This window comes from Bos grunniens, chromosome 4 (assembly GCF_055505025.1).
Source record: "Bos grunniens cultivar Pamir isolate PY7600 chromosome 4, Bosgru_T2T1.0, whole genome shotgun sequence".
NCBI classification, from domain to species: Eukaryota; Metazoa; Chordata; class Mammalia; order Artiodactyla; family Bovidae; genus Bos; species Bos grunniens.
Genome location: NC_141168.1, coordinates 60,062,212 through 60,080,157, shown reverse-complemented (window position 1 = coordinate 60,080,157; position 17,946 = coordinate 60,062,212). Strand labels below are relative to the sequence as shown.

Here is a 17,946-nt window from a genome sequence, read left to right as displayed (position 1 = left end):
AATGTTGTGCTTTCTCTTGGTGATTTTGCCATTAAAAATGGCCCCCAAACTTTGTGCTAAAGTGCTGTCTAGTCTTCCTAAGTGTAGAGGCTGTGATGTACGTGCCTTACGGAGAAAACCTGTGTATTAGATAAACTGACTTCAGGCATGAGTGACACTGCTGTTGCTGTGAGTTGTGTTAATGAATCAACAATATGCTACATAGTGAGTTTTTAAACAGAAATGCACACAAAACAAGGTTATATATTGATCGATTGACAAAAATTTGTGACCAGGGGCTCAAAGGAACCTAAACCTGTACTGCCCTTAGGAACAATGGCTCAGTGTCCGTGATGATTTCATAGACCATAGGTATAGGAAACAAAGAGAATCCATGTACTGTAAGGCCCTGGAGAGCTTTCAGGTGGGGGTGAGCCATGGAGAGGAGAAGCTAAGGTGGTCCTAGGCTCAGTTCTGTGCTCACCACGTATCCTGTACATGCTAAGTTGGGAAGAGATGGCCCATCCTTCAAGAGCTCACAGGTATGTGAGACGTCAACAAATGTCTGCAAGTCACGGCACCACTCAGGACAGTCCGGGTGGGTGTGAATACTATAACCTACTGTGACTTGAGTCGTTTATTTCAAGAGGCTGCCTTGAAACTGCTGCTGTATCAAATACTGCTGCTGCTGCTGCTAAGTCGCTTCAGTCGTGTCCGACTCTGTGCAACCCCATAGATGGCAGCCCACCAGGCTCCCCCGTCCCTGGGATTATCCAGGCAAGAATACTGGAGTGGGTTGCCATTTCCTTCTCCAATGCATGAAAGTGAAAAGTGAAAGTGAAGTCGCTCAGTCGTGTTCGACTCTTATCGACCCCGTGGACTAACTGCAGCCTTCCAGGCTCCTTGAGTACTGGAATGGGGTGCCATTGCCTTCTCCAGTACCAAATACTACATCCCGGTAATTAGGTGAATTTTCATCCTATAATCAAGTTTCATTCCAAACTCATTCTGCATAGATGAGAATACAGCCTCGGGTGGGTCTGGCTTATATTTCAGCATCACTCCTAACAGGACTTTCTTAAAGGTTTTGTCACTGAGAATGTGATTCAGTCCCTTGGACTACAAGGACAGCATTAGCAAGAATCTAGACTATATGGAAAGTAGATTTTAACATTTACCTAATTTTTGCTGTCCTTAACCCCCTTTCTCAAGCATTTCTGGAACCACAAGTTAAAGCAGATTTTAATAAAGAAAATCACTTTTTCCCATAGGGATGATTTAATAATTGGAATAGTATTCCTAATCAAGAACCCTAATTTCAAATAGTTAAAGATGTGACCCATGAAAGTTAGGTCATAAAAAATGGGACAACTAATTAGGCTTGGGTTGCTCTTCACAGAAGCTCTGGCAAGTCTTAGTCAGTCCACCCAGCCCCAGCCTACTCCTTCCACCCGAGGGAGGGACCTTTTACAGACTGTGATGAAGGGATAACTGAACTCCCTGAATGTTTAGGTTCAGTCTGGATGAAATCACAGGCAGTTACCACATGCACCTACTGCCCAGAACCACATCTTCTATCTTCTGCCTCATGGACACTGTGTTCTGGTCCATTCTGTTCAGAAATCCCCTTTCCCTATTCAAAATGCAGTGAGGCCTCGGTCCTAATCATTTCTAGTCTTGCTCCATCTGAAAGGAAACTAACAGAGCACTGCGCATCTGCGAGAGGAAACGGCAGGCCACTCCAGTCAGTATTTCTGCCTGGAAAGTCCCGTGGACAACAGAGCCTGGTGAGCTCCAGTCCTTAGGGTCACAAAGAGTCGGGCATTACCGAACTAGCCGAGAGATACAGTTACTAATGAAGCCTGAGCAGAAGCAGCCAGCAGATGGAGTAAACCCACAGCCGTTGACGACTCTCAATCAGACCTCACCCCCGACGAACTCGGGAGTATCAGCCACTGGGACACCCAATTATATTACAGCTTTGCTTATCAGCCTGCAGAGTTTGAAGCTGTAGGGACAAGAAAAGAAGCCTTAGGATCTCTTCAGGAGGTCTGCTTAGCCTTCATCAAGGTCCTACAGAAGCTGCTGCTGCTGCTGCTAAGTCACCTCAGTCATGTCTGACTCTGTGTGACCCCATAGAGGGCAGCCCACCAGGCTCCCCTGTCCCTGGGATTCTCCAGGCAAGAATACTGGAGTGGGTTGCCATTTCCTTCTCCAATGCGTGAAAGTGAAAAGTGAAAGTGAACTCGCTCAGTCATGCCCGACTCTTAGCGACCCCATGGACTGGAGCCTACCAGGCTCCTCCACCCATGGGATTTTCCAGGCAAGAGTACTGGAGTGGGATGCCATTGCCTTCTCCATCTACAGAAGCTAGGGCCATTCTAAGATGCCCACCTGGCCTCCTTGTTAAGTGAGATTGGCCTGCTGTTCATAGCCAGTGAGCATTTATATGTAGCATCCACATCTCCTGATGCTCATTTCCAATTATTTTTCCTTATGCTGTCGTGAAAATATTTTATATGGGGTGTTAAGAGTCTATACATCGAACATTTTCTTCTGTCTTAACATGGAAACTCAAGAAAGAATGCACTGTAAATAGAAAATCCAGATGAATATCGACTGTAGAAACAATGATAATAATAATGTATTTGGGGGGTTAAAAATATACATAATTAAAACGTGGAGCAACAATAACTTGGAGTGTGTAGCAGAGTAAAAACGAACCAGCTGGGATGTGGTACAAAGCTATTGTGGAAGTCTGAGCTCATTCTTGATACGTATTTCTCAGGTGAGTAGAATATTATGGATTCATTTTTCAACTTTTTCCTTTAGTAGCCATTTGTGACCTTGTGGACTGTAGCCCCCCAGATCCTCTATCCATGGGATTCTCCAGGCAAGAATACTGGCGTGGGTAACCATGCCTCCTCCAGGGGATCTTACCAACCCAGGAATCAAACCTGTGTCTCTTGTGTCTCCTGCATGGCAGGCTAATTCCTTGCCAGAGTGCCACCTGGAAAGCCCCTTTTAAGTAGCCATTTCTGGAACTAATTGTTCAGAGAGATCACCGAGACTCCCATCTTGATGGTATGGGGTACTTGAACCTCGTGAACATTTCTTTCCCTTTTATCCCTGCCTTTCTCTTCCTCACTTCAACAAATAGCAAGGGGGTTGTGAAAGGGAAAGCCAAAGAAGGGCATTGTTTGAGGATACTCATAGTTTAAGCCAGAATTTGCAGGCAGTTCTGTCAGTCACTCCCTTGACTGGCAGGTAAGAGTCTGGCAACTCCTCATGACAGGTGAAGAGAGGACACCGTGGCCAGGATGGGCTCTGCAGTGTCTGTCTTGGATGTTTTCGATCAGTGATGCACAGTGTAGCATCTACTATCTTCACGTTTGGTTTTAAGTGCTGAGACCATAGCATTGTTGGAGTTGTGGGTGCGCACATAGAAGAATAAAAGTTCGCTTCTGAAAGTCTCTGGCAGAACCAGAAGATGGGATATTGGGCTTCATTTCTCTGTCATTGAACTGCGGGGAGCAGATCACTGGGCAGAGCTGCTGCGCGGTGGGCTTTTCTGGTTGGTGTGGTGGTAGGGCCGCCTGCATCGCAGGGTCGCATCATCACACTTGCTGGTGATGCAGGGACACCAAGAAGTTCCGTGTAGAACACTTGCAGACTTTTTGTTTCTTCTTCTTCCTTTGCTGTCTGGCTGGGGTGGGAACGGATGGTCCAAGTGGGCGTGGTGTGTCTGGCTTGCAGGGGCAGCCCCCACGCAGGCTCTCTGTCACTGTAGGAGCTGACAGATGGGCCTGTTACCACTGCCTGACTCCTGTATCAGGGCTTGTGCTGTTGCTGCCACTTCCATCAGCTGGTGACTTCACGTACGTGACAGGTTACTTCCCTTCTCCCTTCCCTAGCAAGGGAGAGGAGTGCAGAGGTGCAAGAACTGGGGACAGTCTCATCTCAGAATCAGCCCCCCATGAGTCAGCTGTTACCCATGGATGCCATGAAGATGGAGAAAAGTACAACAACCTTATAAGGGACGTGTGAATAACTGCGCTCTGGAAGTGCTTTATATTTTTAAAAGAAATATTGAAAAGGAAAATTTTTTACAAACAAATGGACTGTGATTCATTGCCATGACAATATTTGAGCTTTGTTCTCCTCTCGTATTTTAATGCAATTAGTTTTAACTCTAGGCAGAATCTCTCAGGTGACTACTGAAAAGTGAGTGAGAGGATGGGTTTCTCCTGCTCCGTTTTCCCCACTCTCCTCCTGTTCAGTACTCATTGCGCCTATTGTTGTTCAGTCGCTAAGTCGTGTCCAGCTCTTTGCGACCCCGTGAACTATAGCACTCCAGGCTTCCCTGTCCTTCACTGTCTCCTGGATTTTGCTCAGACTCATTTCTATGGAGTCAGTGATGCCGTCCAACCATCTCGTCCTCTGACACCCGCTTCTCGTGCCCTCAAGCTTTCTCAGCATCACTGTACCCAAGCTGGGCCATTTATCTCCTGTTAGTGCTGATTTCTAGTCACTAGGGGGCGCTCCACACAAAGGCTGAGCGACTTCACTTTCACTTTTCACTTTCATGCATTGGAGAAGGAAATGGCAACCCACTCCAGTGTTCTTGCCTGGAGAATCCCAGGGACCGGGGAGTCTGGTGGGCTGCCGTCTATGGGGTCGCACAGAGTCGGACACGACTGAAGCGACTTAGCAGCAGCGGCAGTGCTGATTTATAGTCACTAGGGGGCGCTCCACACAAAGGCATGTGTGTTAGTTACTCTCCAGACAGAAGATATTTTCTATCAAGAGCAGCTCGTAGAAGTCAGAGTACTTGGTGGGGTAATTTTTAAAAGACTGAACCCTGGGCCAGCCAAAACCGTCTGCCTTAAACTTTAGCTTAAAACCGACAAGAATTTTGTCTCCTTGCAAACAAAACTATGAAGGCAACTTATTAAACAGTGTTAGTCACGAACTCCTTCAAGTTGCCCTCTCCTGGCATTCTTTCTTTGTACATGGGATTTTGCAACAAGGGTTACCATTCAGCAGGTACAAGGGTGGTGCACAGGGAATGTGGGCTTCAGTTCAGTTCAGTTCAGTATAGACTCTCAGTCATGTCTGACTCTTTGCGACCCCATGTACCATAGCACAGCAGGCCTCCCTGTCCATCACCAACTCCCGGAGCCTACCCACACTCATGTCCATTGAGTTGATGATGCCATCCAACCGTCTCATACTCTGTCGTCCCCTTCTCCTCCTGCCTTCAATCTTTGCCAGTATCAGGGTCTTTTCAAATGAGTCAGCTTTTCTCATCAGGTGTGGACACCCAGGACTGATCTCCTTTAGGATGGACTGGTTGGATCTCTTTGCAGTCCAAGGGACTCTCAAGAGTCTTCTCCAACACCACAGTTCAAAAGCATCAATTCTTCGGCGCTCAGCTTTCTTTCACATCCATACATGACCACTGGAAAAACCATAGCCTTGACTAGACGGACCTTTGTTGGCAAAGTAATGCCTCTGCTTTTTAATATGCTGTCCAGGTTAGTCATAACTTTCCTTCCAAGGAGCAAGTGTCTTTTAATTTGATGGCTGCAGTCACCATCTGCAGTGATTTTGGAGCCCCCAAAAACAAAGTCTGACACTGTTTCCACTGTTTCCCCATCTATTTCCCATGAAGTGATGAGACCAGATGCCATGATCTTCGTTTTCTGAATGTTGAGCTTTAAGCCAACTTTTTCACTCTCCTCTTTCACTTTCATCAAGAGGCTCTTTAGTTCTTCTTCACTTTCTGCCATAAGGGTGGTGTCATCTGCATATCCGTGGTTATTGATATTTCTCCTGGCAATCTTGATTCCAGCTTGTGCTTCCTCCAGCCCAGCGTTTCTCATGATGTACTCTGCATATAAGTTAAATAAGCAGGGTGACAATATACAGCCTTGACGTACTCCTTTTCCTATTTGGAACAAGTCTGTTGTTCCATGTCCAGTTCTAACTGTTGCTTCCTGACCTGCATACAGATTTCTCAAGAGGCAGGTCAGGTGGTCTGGTATTCCCATCTCTTAAAGAATTTTCCATAGTTTGTTATGATCCACACAGTCAAAGGCTTTGGCATAGTCAATAAGGCAGAAATAGATGTTTTTCTGGAACTATCTTGCTTTTTTGATGATATGGCAGATGTTGGCAATTTAATCTCTGGTTCCTCCGCCTTTTCTAAAACCAGCTTGAACATCTGGAAGTTCACAGTTCACGTATTGCTGAATTTTGACTTGGAGAATTTTGAGCATTACTTTGCTAGCGTGTGAGATGAGTGCAATTGTGCGGTAGTTTGGGCATTCTTTGGCATTGCCTTTCTTTGGGATTGGAATGAAAACTGACCTTTTCCAGTCCTGTGGCCACTGCTGAGATTTCCACATTTGCTGGCATATTGAGTGCAGCACTTTCACAGCATCATCTTTTAAGATTTGAAATAGCTCAATGTGGACTTGGCTGCTGCTGCTCCTAAGTCGCTTCAGTTGTGTCCGACTCTTTGCGACCCCATAGACGGCAGCCCACCAGGCTCCCCTGTCCCTGGGATTCTCCAAGCAAGAACACTGGAGTGGGTTGCCATTTCCTTCTCCAATGCAGGAAAGTGAAAAGTGAAAGTGAAGTCACTCAGTGGTGTCCGACTCAGTGACCCCATGGACTGCAGCCTACCAGATTCCTCCGTCCTTGGGATTTTCAAGGCAAGAGTACTGGAGAGGGGTGCCATTGCCTTCTCCCAATGTGGGCTTAATGATATATAAACAAGTCAGTTTCATCTAAGATAATATAACATTGCTCTCCGGACACACAGTCTGGGGCCAGACTGCCTGGTTTTGCATCCCAGCTCCATTGCTCCTCAGCTGCGTGACCTTGGACAATTTACCTAACCTTTCTATATCCCATTATCTGCATTAGTAAGAATGGCATAGTAATAGTTCCTACCTAAGCTTCGTGGTTGAGATTAATGAGTTAACAGAAATCCAATTCTTAGAAACCTGCCTGACATTGAGAGAAATTTAATAAATTCTAATTATTGCTGTTACCCTTTGGGTTGGGTGACCACCGTGAGTGTGGGGTCTGCGTTTTGACTTTGACAGTTCTCCAATTGACTGGAACCAGTTGTATTAGAGAGTAGAAATAAGTGGCTTCAAAGTGGAGCTAATCTGAGGGATAATATGTCCCAAGAGTGCTTCCCTGGTGGCTCAGATGGTAAAGAATCTTCCTGCAATGCAAGAGACCAGATTTGATTCCTGAGTCAGGAAGATCCCCTGGAGAAGGGCATGGCAACCCACTCCAGTATTCTTTCCTGGAGAATCCATGGACAGAGAAACCTGTTGTGCTATGGTCCACGGGCTTGCACAGAGTCAAACATGACTGAGTATGCACGCACATACACAATAGGTCCCAAATTCCATGAATTCTAGAGAATTTTTTAAAAGTGTTTGGCAGGGCAGGAATTTTATAATCGTCAAGAAGTGTTTAATGAAGAGGTAAATCCTTTTCCTCTGCCTTGAATAGCAGCTCAGGAACCAGCATTCAGGCCCATGGCTAAGTATGTCCTTAGGGATTCTGTCCTCATAGACACCTGCTCCTGTGAGGAGTTCCAAGAGGCAGGAGGGCTCAAAATCACAATGTAAATCAAAGAAATTTTGCTGTTCAAACAGGAAACACTTTTCAATTAGCTGACTCCATACAGGGTAGCCCTTGAGAGTACCTTGGACTTAGGCTAGACTGCACTAGAACTCGAGCATTTGATCAGAGTCTTAAATAGGACAAGCAGTTATGGGGTTCTGCTACCTATGACGGATTGTTGTAAACATCCAGCATCTCTTCCCATCATGCTCTGCTTCGTGGCTGAGCCTCTTGATTTTGCCCCTGGTAGGATGTCAGGGGTCTTCCCAGGTAACACTAGTGGTAAAGAATCTGCCTGCCAATGCAGGAGACATAAGAGCCGTGCGTTCGATCCATGGGTCAGGAAGATCCCCTGGAGGAGGGCATGGCAACCCACTCCAGTATTCTTGTCTAGAGAATCCCATGGACAGAGGAGCCTGGTGGGCTACAGTGTGTGGGGTTGCAAAAAAGTCAGACACGAGTGAAGCGACTTAGCACACACACACAGGCCGGTATCAGAGCATCTTGAAAAGCAGTGCTGGATCTTCCAGGGTGCAGGCCAGAGGGTGAAGAAATGCCAGGACGGAGACCCCTGGTGCAATCGCCTGCTTGCTGTCAACCTTGCCTTGGACAGCAATTGAACAGCCCCAGGTCAAGTTAGTGGGCCTTCTATTCTCATTCTCTTTCCTGAGACTATTTTTTGTCCTCTTTTCCAAATGGTCACCATTTGTCCGTGTGTCTCATAGCTCTGAATTCGGTGTGATGTGACCTTGGGAGAGGAGGTGTGAACAAGCCATGCAGACCTGTTTTATGTCTGGGAGGAAGTAATTTATACACCAGGAGCTGGCTCCGTGGTGTGGGATTCTAATTCTGGGTATGGCATTTTGTATGTGTAGGAAGGCTGTCAAAACCTTTCCAATGGAAGGGACCAGAACCAATTTGAGAATAAGGTGGTTATGTAAGAACTGTCCCGGCTCAGGCATCTTGGCACATGTCCTGCGTTGTTCACTCCAAAGAGGAAAGAAAGGGGAACAGGAGGAATTCTCTGTGCGCTCTTGAAAACCCACAGACTTACCAGTAAGAGATGACACGCAGTTCTGAGCTGTTTCTGGAGTTTTCTGTAGTCAGAAAAGGGTAATGGGTGTGCATGAACCCTTTGCTTTCTTATTATTCCTGCTCCTCCTCTTTAAAATGTTCACCAAACTGACTAGCCTGCTGGGTCTATGTCATCTTAAGGAGGCCCACTAGGGTTTCCACTGGTCTTATATCAGTGACAAAACAGCCACAGTGACCACCCCACTAGCAGCAGCATTTGAGCCCGTCTAGGGACCTGGGCCAAACGGTTCCCATGCAGTGGAGCCTCCACAAGGCACGAGGCACAGCCATGACTTTTCCTACTTTAGAGGTGAGCTCATGTGGCGCAGACATTGGAGATGGGCATCATAGAAGGGGAGGTGTTTAGACGTGCAGGAATTCGAGGGTAAACAAAGGGACCAGTGCGGATTAGCCCTGGCTGAGAAGGAGGAGCATGAGTGATGAGCAAGGACAACGGGAAGATGTGAAGAAAGTGCTCCTTTGACGACAAGTCGTGAGCAATTTGTGCCTGGGGGTTTGGGTGATAGTTTGATAATTTTAAATTAGGAGAGTATGTGGTTAAAGATGAAGATTTCACTTTGATGGTAGTATAAAGAGGATGTTGTTTTGGAATAGATTCTTGCAGCCCTTTTTATCTGTGTGCATATGGGGGTATTGTAGGCCTTCCGGTGGCGGGAATACTGTCAGTATAGCACGGTTTGAATACTCAGTGTGGGTTCCTCTGAGCAGAGGATGTGTAATAGGTTTACTAGTTTATTTAGCTCATCCTCTCACTCCCACAAGAACTCCCAAACCTCCAGCCCCACTTCAGCTCCCATACCCCGATTATGGGCTTCTGTGGCTAATCCCTCACCCAGACTCCTTGTTTGGGGCATCCCACTACCGCTGTCCCGCCCCCCACACACACACATACATGTGTGTGTGCTTATGTGTACGTGCACAGGTGTGTGTGCCCATCTGCTCGCAGGAGAGAAATTGACAAGAAGAGAAAAATTGGATGGCCTGTAACATAGGAACTGTCTGATTTGTTTTTAAGAGCTTCTGCTGCTGCTGCTAAGTCGCTTCAGTCGTGTCCGACTCTGTGTGACCCCATAGACGGCAGCCCACCAGGCTCCCCTGTCCCTGGGATTCTCCAGGCAAGAACACTGGAGTGGGTTGCCATTTCCTTCTCCAATACATGAAAGTGAAAAGTGAAAGTGAAGTCGTTCAGTCGTGTCCAACTCTTAGCGACCCTATGGACTGCAGCCTACCAGGCTCCTCCGTCCATGGGATTTTCCAGGCAAGAGCTAGGAAACAAAATTGATACTCTTCCTGTAAAGAGCCTTCTGCATTGTCCTGTTTTTAGTGTTTCCTAGTGACTCAACAAGGTATAGATAGTCCTGCCCTATTTTTAGTGCTGGGTGTGAGTCTACTGCCTAAGGCTGCTGGTTTCCAAGGGTGCTCCTCCTCCAAGCTCCCAGTCCTGCAGGACCTTCCCTGGTGGAGGCTTGTGGAGCCACATCCTCGTCTGATGCTCCCATGGTCCACAGTTCCATCCATCCTCTCTGTCCTCCCCTGCTGCTTCTTTAACAGCCTGTTGTCTTCATTCAGTTTACATGTCAGAAAAAAATTGCCTCCGTCTTAAAAGCGATCTATGTGAAAATGTCAGCCTAGCAGAAGTGCAGGGGGCCTGTGGGTGGATGAGCATCTTTTTGGGGGCTGTGCACTGTGACCCCTGTCAGGCACGGGGGCTTCAAGTGTGCTTGCCTGTCCCCAGCCTGCCTTCTCACAGGCATTTTCCTCCTGCCTCCTGGATAAACCAAGAGGGAGGTGGTCAAAGACTTCATGGAGTCCTTGGTAGTTTTCACAAGATTGGGCAGACATGGTAAACGGATAATTACTTGTCAGGCTGAATCCTTCAAAGCCCTCCAAAAAAATCCTCTCTCCAGATCTGAACAAGGATGTGCAGTGTTTTGTTTTGGTTTTTACCCCTCGGACTTTCTCTTTCTACTTTTTAAAATTCTTTTTTCTGCTGGTCAGTTTAGTACTTCCCTATTGTGGAAAGGAGAGGAGAGGAAATTGTGAAGAAGCAAAGCAAACATATAGGAAACCACACACAAACACACACACACACACACAACACCTATAATCCTACCCTCCAATAGCAAACTGTTATTGTTTAGTATTTTTCCTTAATTGCTTTTTCTATGGGCTCTGTTCTCTTCATATTTGAGATTAAATTTCATGTTCAATTTCCAATCGTTTCCATTTGTCACATGTAAACTTTGATAAAGATCATGTTTAGTGACTGATGCTCTGCAGTAAGTACTTAAACCATAACTTACTTAGGTGGTCCTCCAATAATTAAGGACATTTTAAAATAAATTATGGAAATGATTCGATGATCATGTTGTGCAGTCCACATTTAGAATTATTTCCTTAGAAGAAATTATTAGACACTTGGGTCAACATTTACAGATATTTTTGAAACTCTAATTTAATTTTGTTTATTTGTACTTCCTATTTTTAAATTCTTCCTGCTGTCCATGAAATTGATTTTATTCACATTGTTTCTACCTACTTTATTTGAATTCTTTTTTTAAACTATTCTAATTCTGAGAGCAAGACATGGTGCCGAGAATTCCTAAAATTTTAACTAAAATTATTTAGAAAAAAATAAACCATATTCCTTCGTATATAAATAGTTACAATTTTGGTGCATATCTTTTCCAGATATATTCTATGCTTATATATATAAGTATACTTTCTCTAAATGTGATCTTCTAGTTTTTTAAATTTTCAAAGTGAATTTTTATTTTAAGGTTTCTAGTGAAAATGTAGTAGAATTTTTATGCCATCTTATCATATGCTTAGCTTTATCTGACAGAAACTTAGTGAAAATATTAAAAAATATGGGAGCTAAGCACTATTGATGAAGCCTGTCTTTTCTGTTTGTATTCATAGAAGCTTCTCACAGAAGGAGCAGTCATGGAGGCAACTCTTGCGGCCACATCCAAGCAATCTTTGTCCACAACAAGATTTAGTCATACTCTCTTTTTAGGGATTTTGATGTATATTGCACAGTTTGTTAGAAAAAGAACTATAACGATTTGCATTTCCACCAAGTATTTATGTATTTTTCATTTATTAAAAAGCAAAGACATCATTTTGCTGACAAAGGTGTATAAGTAAAAGCTATAGTTTCTCCAGTAGTCATGTATGGATGTGAGAGTAGGACCATAAAGAAGGCTGAGCACCAAAGAATTGATGCTTTTGAACTGTGGTGTTGGAGAAGACTCTTGAGAGTCCCTTGGACTGCAAGGAGATCAAACCAGTCAATCCTAAGGGAAATCAACCCTGAATATTCATTGGAAGGACTGATGCTGTAGCTGACTCCAGTACTTTAGCCACCTGACTCGAAGTTGTTGTTCAGTCTCTCGGTTGTTTCCGACTCTTTGTGACCCCATGGACTGCAGCATGCCAGGCTTTCCTGTCCTTCACATCTTCTGGAGCTTGCTCCAAGTCATGTCCATTGAGTCCATGATACCATCCAACCATCTCATCCTCTGTCCTCCCCTTCTCCTCCTGCCTTCAGGCTTTCCCAGCATCAGGGGCTTTTCTAATGAGTCAGTTCTTCACATCAGGTGGCCATCGCCCTGGAGCTTCAGCTTCATTATCAGTCCCTCCAATGAATATTCAGGATTGATTTTCTTTAAGATTGACTGGTTTGATCTCCTTGCTGTCCAAGGGACTCTTGAAGAGTCTTCTCCAACACCACAGTTCAAAAGCATCAGTTCTTTGGTGCTCAGCCTTCTTTATGGTCCTACTCTCACATTCATACATGACTACTGGAAAAACCATAGCTTTGACTATAGGGACCTTTGTTGGCAAAGCGATGCCTCTGCTTTTTAATATGCTGTCTAGGTTTGTCATAGCTTTTCTTCCAAGGAGCAAGAGTCATTTAGTTTCATGGCTGCAGTCACCATCTGCAATGATTTTGGAGCCCAAGAAATTAAAGTCTCTCACTGTTTCCATTGTTTCCCCATATATTTGTCATGAACTAATGGGACCAGATGCCATGACCTTCGTTTTTTGAATGTTGTTTTAAGCCAGCTTTTTCACTCTCCTCTTTCACCTTCTTCAAGAGGCTCTTCAGTTCCTCTTTGCTTTCTGCCATGAGGGTGGTGTCATCTGCATATCTGAGGTTATTGATATTTCTCCTGGCAGTCTAGATTCCAGCTTGTGCTTCCTCCAGCCCGGTATTTTGCATGATGTTCTCAGCATATAATTTAAATAAGCAGGGTGACGATACACAGCCTTTGCATACTTCTTCCCCAATTTGGAACCAGTCTGTTGTTCCATGTCCTATTGTAACTGTTGCTTCTTGACCTGCATACAGATTTCTCAGGAGACAGGTGAGATGGTCTGGTATTCCCATCTTTTTAAGAATTTTCCACAGTTTGTTGTGATCCACACAGTCAAAGCCTTTAGTATAGCCAATGACACAAAGAGCTGATTCATTGGAAAAGACCTTGATGCTGGGAAAAATTGAAGCAAAAGGAGAAGGGACTGACAGAGGATGAGATGGTTAGGTAGTTTCACCAACTCAGTGGATATGAAACTGAGCAAACTCCTGGAGATAGTGAAGGACAGGGAAGTGTGGTGTGCTATAGTCCATGCGGTTGTAAAGAGTTAGACATGACTTAGCGACTGAATCACAGCAGTTTTTTTAGGGATATTCAATGCTGCTTGTAATTATTAAAGCAGCATTATATTAACAAATGGAAACTTTAACAAGTGGAAACAATAAGTGTTATCAAAGCCTTTCTTTGCATAAATGATACTAGTTAGACCTCTTTATTATGCTCGAATTGTATCAAATTTCATTGTACTCTCTTTGAAAAGTATAGAAATGGTTTCTATTTTAAAACTCTATTTGCTGCTTTGTTAAAAATAGAGACTGACAGCAAATTCAAAAGAAGATGCATTTGTTTGCCTTTAAGCTATCAGATTTCATCCAGAATAACTCCTTAGAAAGAAAGTCTTTGAGGCCATGATGGGAGAGGGAATGGCGAGTGCCTCCCCATAGCCCATTCTCTGTTTATTCCCCTATTTATAATGGAGAAATGATCCTCAGTCTTCATATGCTGTGACTTCAAAAGGTGAGAGGATTTTTGCATAATAGACATGAAAAGTGAAGTCACTCAGTTGTGCCCGACTCTTTACAACTCCATGGACTATACAGTGTATGGAATTTTCCAGGCCAGAATACTGGAGTGGGTAGCCTTTCCCTTCTGTAGGGGATCTTCCAACCCAGGGATCAAAACCAGGTCTCCCACATTGCAGGCGGATTCTTTACCAGCCAAGCCACAAGATAAGCCCATGAAGATTGGTCAAATATGTAGAACAGAGGAAAAACAATAATTTCATGCTTTGTGATGGACTTAAATGTATGCAGACAATTCAACGAACGCGGGTTGATTTGGATAAATATTTGGTCTAGGTTTGCTATATTTTTATTCTGCAGGGATTATGGTTTCCCAGGCTACATTTTAGGGCTTTTTGCCCTTTTTATATAGAGCAATTTGTAGGAACCCATATCTACAGGTATTTGCAGTTATAGCTTTAGTGCCTGGAGCCAGACCACCTTGGTAGCCAGTGAAATTATCCCCAAACTCTGTCTATACTCATCTTTGACCTCGGAACCACCTGTGCATGGGGCAGACCCAAAACAGTAGCTATAGACAAAAAGTCTGAAGTGAGACCAGAACTTCAGCCTCCAAACAGTTAGCAGTTCAAGCATAAGCAAGAAAATGATCTGCCAAAACAGAGGAAACAACACTCCTTAGAGAATAATAACAGGATCCAGACTCTTTGCAACTTAACATTCATAATGGCTGGAAAACAGTCTTATGTTTTCTGATATATGAGGAATGAAGGCAAATTTCTCTCAAATCCAACTCCAAGATGAACCAAATGTTGAAATTAGGAGAGGAATTTAAAATGTTTGTGAAAACTGTCCACAGTGAAAAAAGCAAACCATGTTTTCAATGTTTGAAAATCTTAGCAGAATTAGAAGTGTCAGCAGAGACATAAAAACCATAGGAAAGAACAAAATGGACAGTCTAGAATAAAAAAAAATACAATCACTGAGATTCCCAGTATGTAATAAACCTGCAAATGTAAGCTATTATTGTTTGTAAGAGAAAAGGTAAAGTATTTTGCTCTTATTTTAGTACATTTTTTACTAGTGAAATAGAAGCAGAGCAACTCTGTCCATCTTTTCCTCTTCTAACCTTTATCATCCTTAACCTTGAGGAAAGAGAAAGTTCTGGAAGGTGAGCAGTGAGGTGAGAAAGTTGAGGGAGTTTGGGGGTGTTGTAGCACAGACTCTTCCTCTCTCTTCTGTGCTACTTCTGCGCTTTGTGCACAGATTTGTTGCTTTTCATAGAGCAAATTCCAATTCATCTCCCGATTCATCTCGCTCCCCTGGTGGGTCCTAAATAATAGGAGGTCAGCTTCTAGGTCTTTCTTATCTCTTTCTGTAATAGGAGTGGAATGGATGGGCACTGCGTGAATGAATAAAGCTTTTGGGTCCGTCAGTTCCTGCTGTTATCTCCTTGCCTTTTTCTTGGAATTGTCGTGTCTTTATTGCAAGTGTTTTAGAGTGCTTTACAAGAAATTGCATAATTATTGAAACAGCGTTATTTACTGAGTAGGCTGTCAGAATGTTTGCCATTTTTCTTTATCATCAGCTTTTAATTTTGCCCAGCATATTTAATCACGATGAAAATGAAAGGGTCAATCACTATAAATAGATCTGTCTTTCCTCCTCCTAGTCTTCCACACCTGTGTTCCACCTTCTATTCCTTTATTGGTCCTTATGGGAAGGTTTTATGATGTCCGTCTCTAAAATAGTCTCCTTTAAAATGGTTCTAAGGGCTTCCCTGGTGCCTCAGACGGTAAAGAATTCACTTGCAATGTGGGAGGCCTGGATTCGATCCTTGGGTTGGGAAGATCCCTGGAAGAAAGCATGGCAACCCACTCCAGTATTCTTGCCTGGAGAATTCCCAGGACAGAGGAGCCTGGCAGGCTGCAGTCCATGGAGTTGCAAAGAGTCAGACACGGCTGAGCGACTGAGCACAAAGTGGTTCCATAGAAGTATGTGTACACACCAGTCACTTTTACCAAATGCATCTTAGTCACTGCATTTTGAGTCTCGCTTCCATGTGTGAGCTGTTTTTTTTTTGACACTTTGTGTAGGACTTTGAAGAGAAAAAAAAAGAACAAGTAGCAGAGGTATGAGTTTTCTTTTTGGTTCATCAACCCAGGGGTGAAAGAAAAACTCAGCCTTTTTTGTCTGCTTATTATTCTGTGACAGGTCCTCTCCTGGGTGTTTGAGATGATTTTTTTTTTTTCATTTAATCTTCACAACCAGTTTGTGAAATAGATGTTTTCCCCTTATTTTATATCTGAATATACTGAGGTTAAATAACCTGCCCAGAGTCTCACAGATGGTAAGAAGTGACACCAAAAATTCAGTGATAATTTTGTCTCATTCTCCAGGCCACTGCTGTTTGGCACTGAACCATACTGCTTCTCTCTGAAATAAAAGGTTAAGAGGACTAAGGAATGCAAATGAGGAGGTGTTGGAGCATGAGTGGTTGGTTCAGCTTCTGGTACAATAATTTTTAACCTTTTCCCACTGTGAAAGCACATGGTAGAATTCATTTATATTTTGTATATATCTCTTTCTTCTGGCCTGAACTCTCTTATGCTGCCTCTTTGTCTCTCACTCTCAAGAACATATTGAAAAGCAAGTGAATAACTATGGCACTGTTATATAAATATATCATCTAATATTTTCCAGTGTATGAAATGCAGTGGTATGTAAGATGCATGGCCAATGTTATAAAATGGTCTAGAAGATGAGAAACTCATCTTTACTGTGCTGCTCCAATTGCCTCGTGCTGACACCAGGGGGCAGCATCTTCACATAGCTTTCAATTTAGTGGGCATTTGAGGTAGTGGGCCATGTTTGGCCCAAGTGGATCAAGTTTGTGTGTTAGTTCCTCAGTCATGTCCAACTCTTTGCAACCCTGTGGACTGTAGCCCTCCAGACTTCTCTGTCTATGGAATTCTCCAGGCAACAATATTGGAGTGGGTTACCATTCCCTTCTCCAGGGGATCTTCCTGACTCAGGAATCGAACCCACACCTGAATTGACCTTCACCTCTTATTTTCCAAGCCAGGTGACCCAATCTTAATTGGGCTAAATGAGTGCAAAACAATTTTCAGTCAGTGTTTTTTAAGAGGAGGGTAGTGAGAGGCATAACCTTGTATGTTAGCACACACAATAAAGTCTTTGGTTTATTATATGAATGGATGTGTTCTGTGTATTGTAGAATTCTTTCCTCTACCGAGAACACCCATTTTCTTTTTCAGGACTGCAGTACTGAACATGCAGTCTTAACACAACTGCAATTTAAACTTTATTTCCCACTAAACTTTAGTATATATTTATATTCTGAAAGGATACCTAGTACAGTTACCAGAATCTCAGAATTTAATATTGATACATACTATTTTGCTGTCCAGTCCTTACTCAAATTTAATCACATGTCCTTTATACCATTTTATTCAGTCCAGATCCACAGTTCCACGTTGCACTTTGTTGCCATTTTCTTTGCTTTCCCTTAATCTGGAGTAGCTCTTACTTGGTCATTTTTCAAGGATGCTAAGTTGCTTCAGTCATGTCTGACTCTGTGCAACCCCATAGACGGCAGCCCACCAGGCTCCCCCGTCCCTGGGATTCTCCAGGCAAGAACACTGGAGTGGGTTGCCATTTCCTCCTCCAATGCATGAAAGTGAAAAGTGAAAGTGAAGTCTCTCAGTCGTGTCCGACCTTCAGCGACCCCATGGACTGCAGCCTACAAGGCTCCTCCGTCCATGGGATTTTCCAGGCAAGAGTACTGGAGTGGGGTGCCATTGCCTTCTCTGTTTTCAAGGATATGGGCCAGTTATTACGTACATTGTCTCTCAACCTGAGTTTGGCTAATATTTTTCACCATTGGATTCAAGTTCTCATGATATTTTATACTGTACTGTGGAAAAATGAGTCCTGATTTCCAAAGGCTAGACATGGTAACATTGTTTATCTCAAACTATCTCTTCAAAAACTAGCAATTGTGTGTAGATGGCATTTTTTAGCTCTACATTGCAAAGCTGCCCTAACCCTGTGGGCTTGGGTTTAGTTTCCCTGCT

General features: G+C 43.8%; 1 protein-coding gene across 6 annotated transcripts in view; it reads left to right on the top strand.

Annotated features, from left to right (window-relative positions):
- The window catches only part of ELMO1 (engulfment and cell motility 1), a 585,897-nt gene that overhangs the window by 248,856 nt on the left and 319,095 nt on the right, over positions 1-17,946 (top strand). The gene's annotated exons all lie outside the window — the stretch shown is intronic.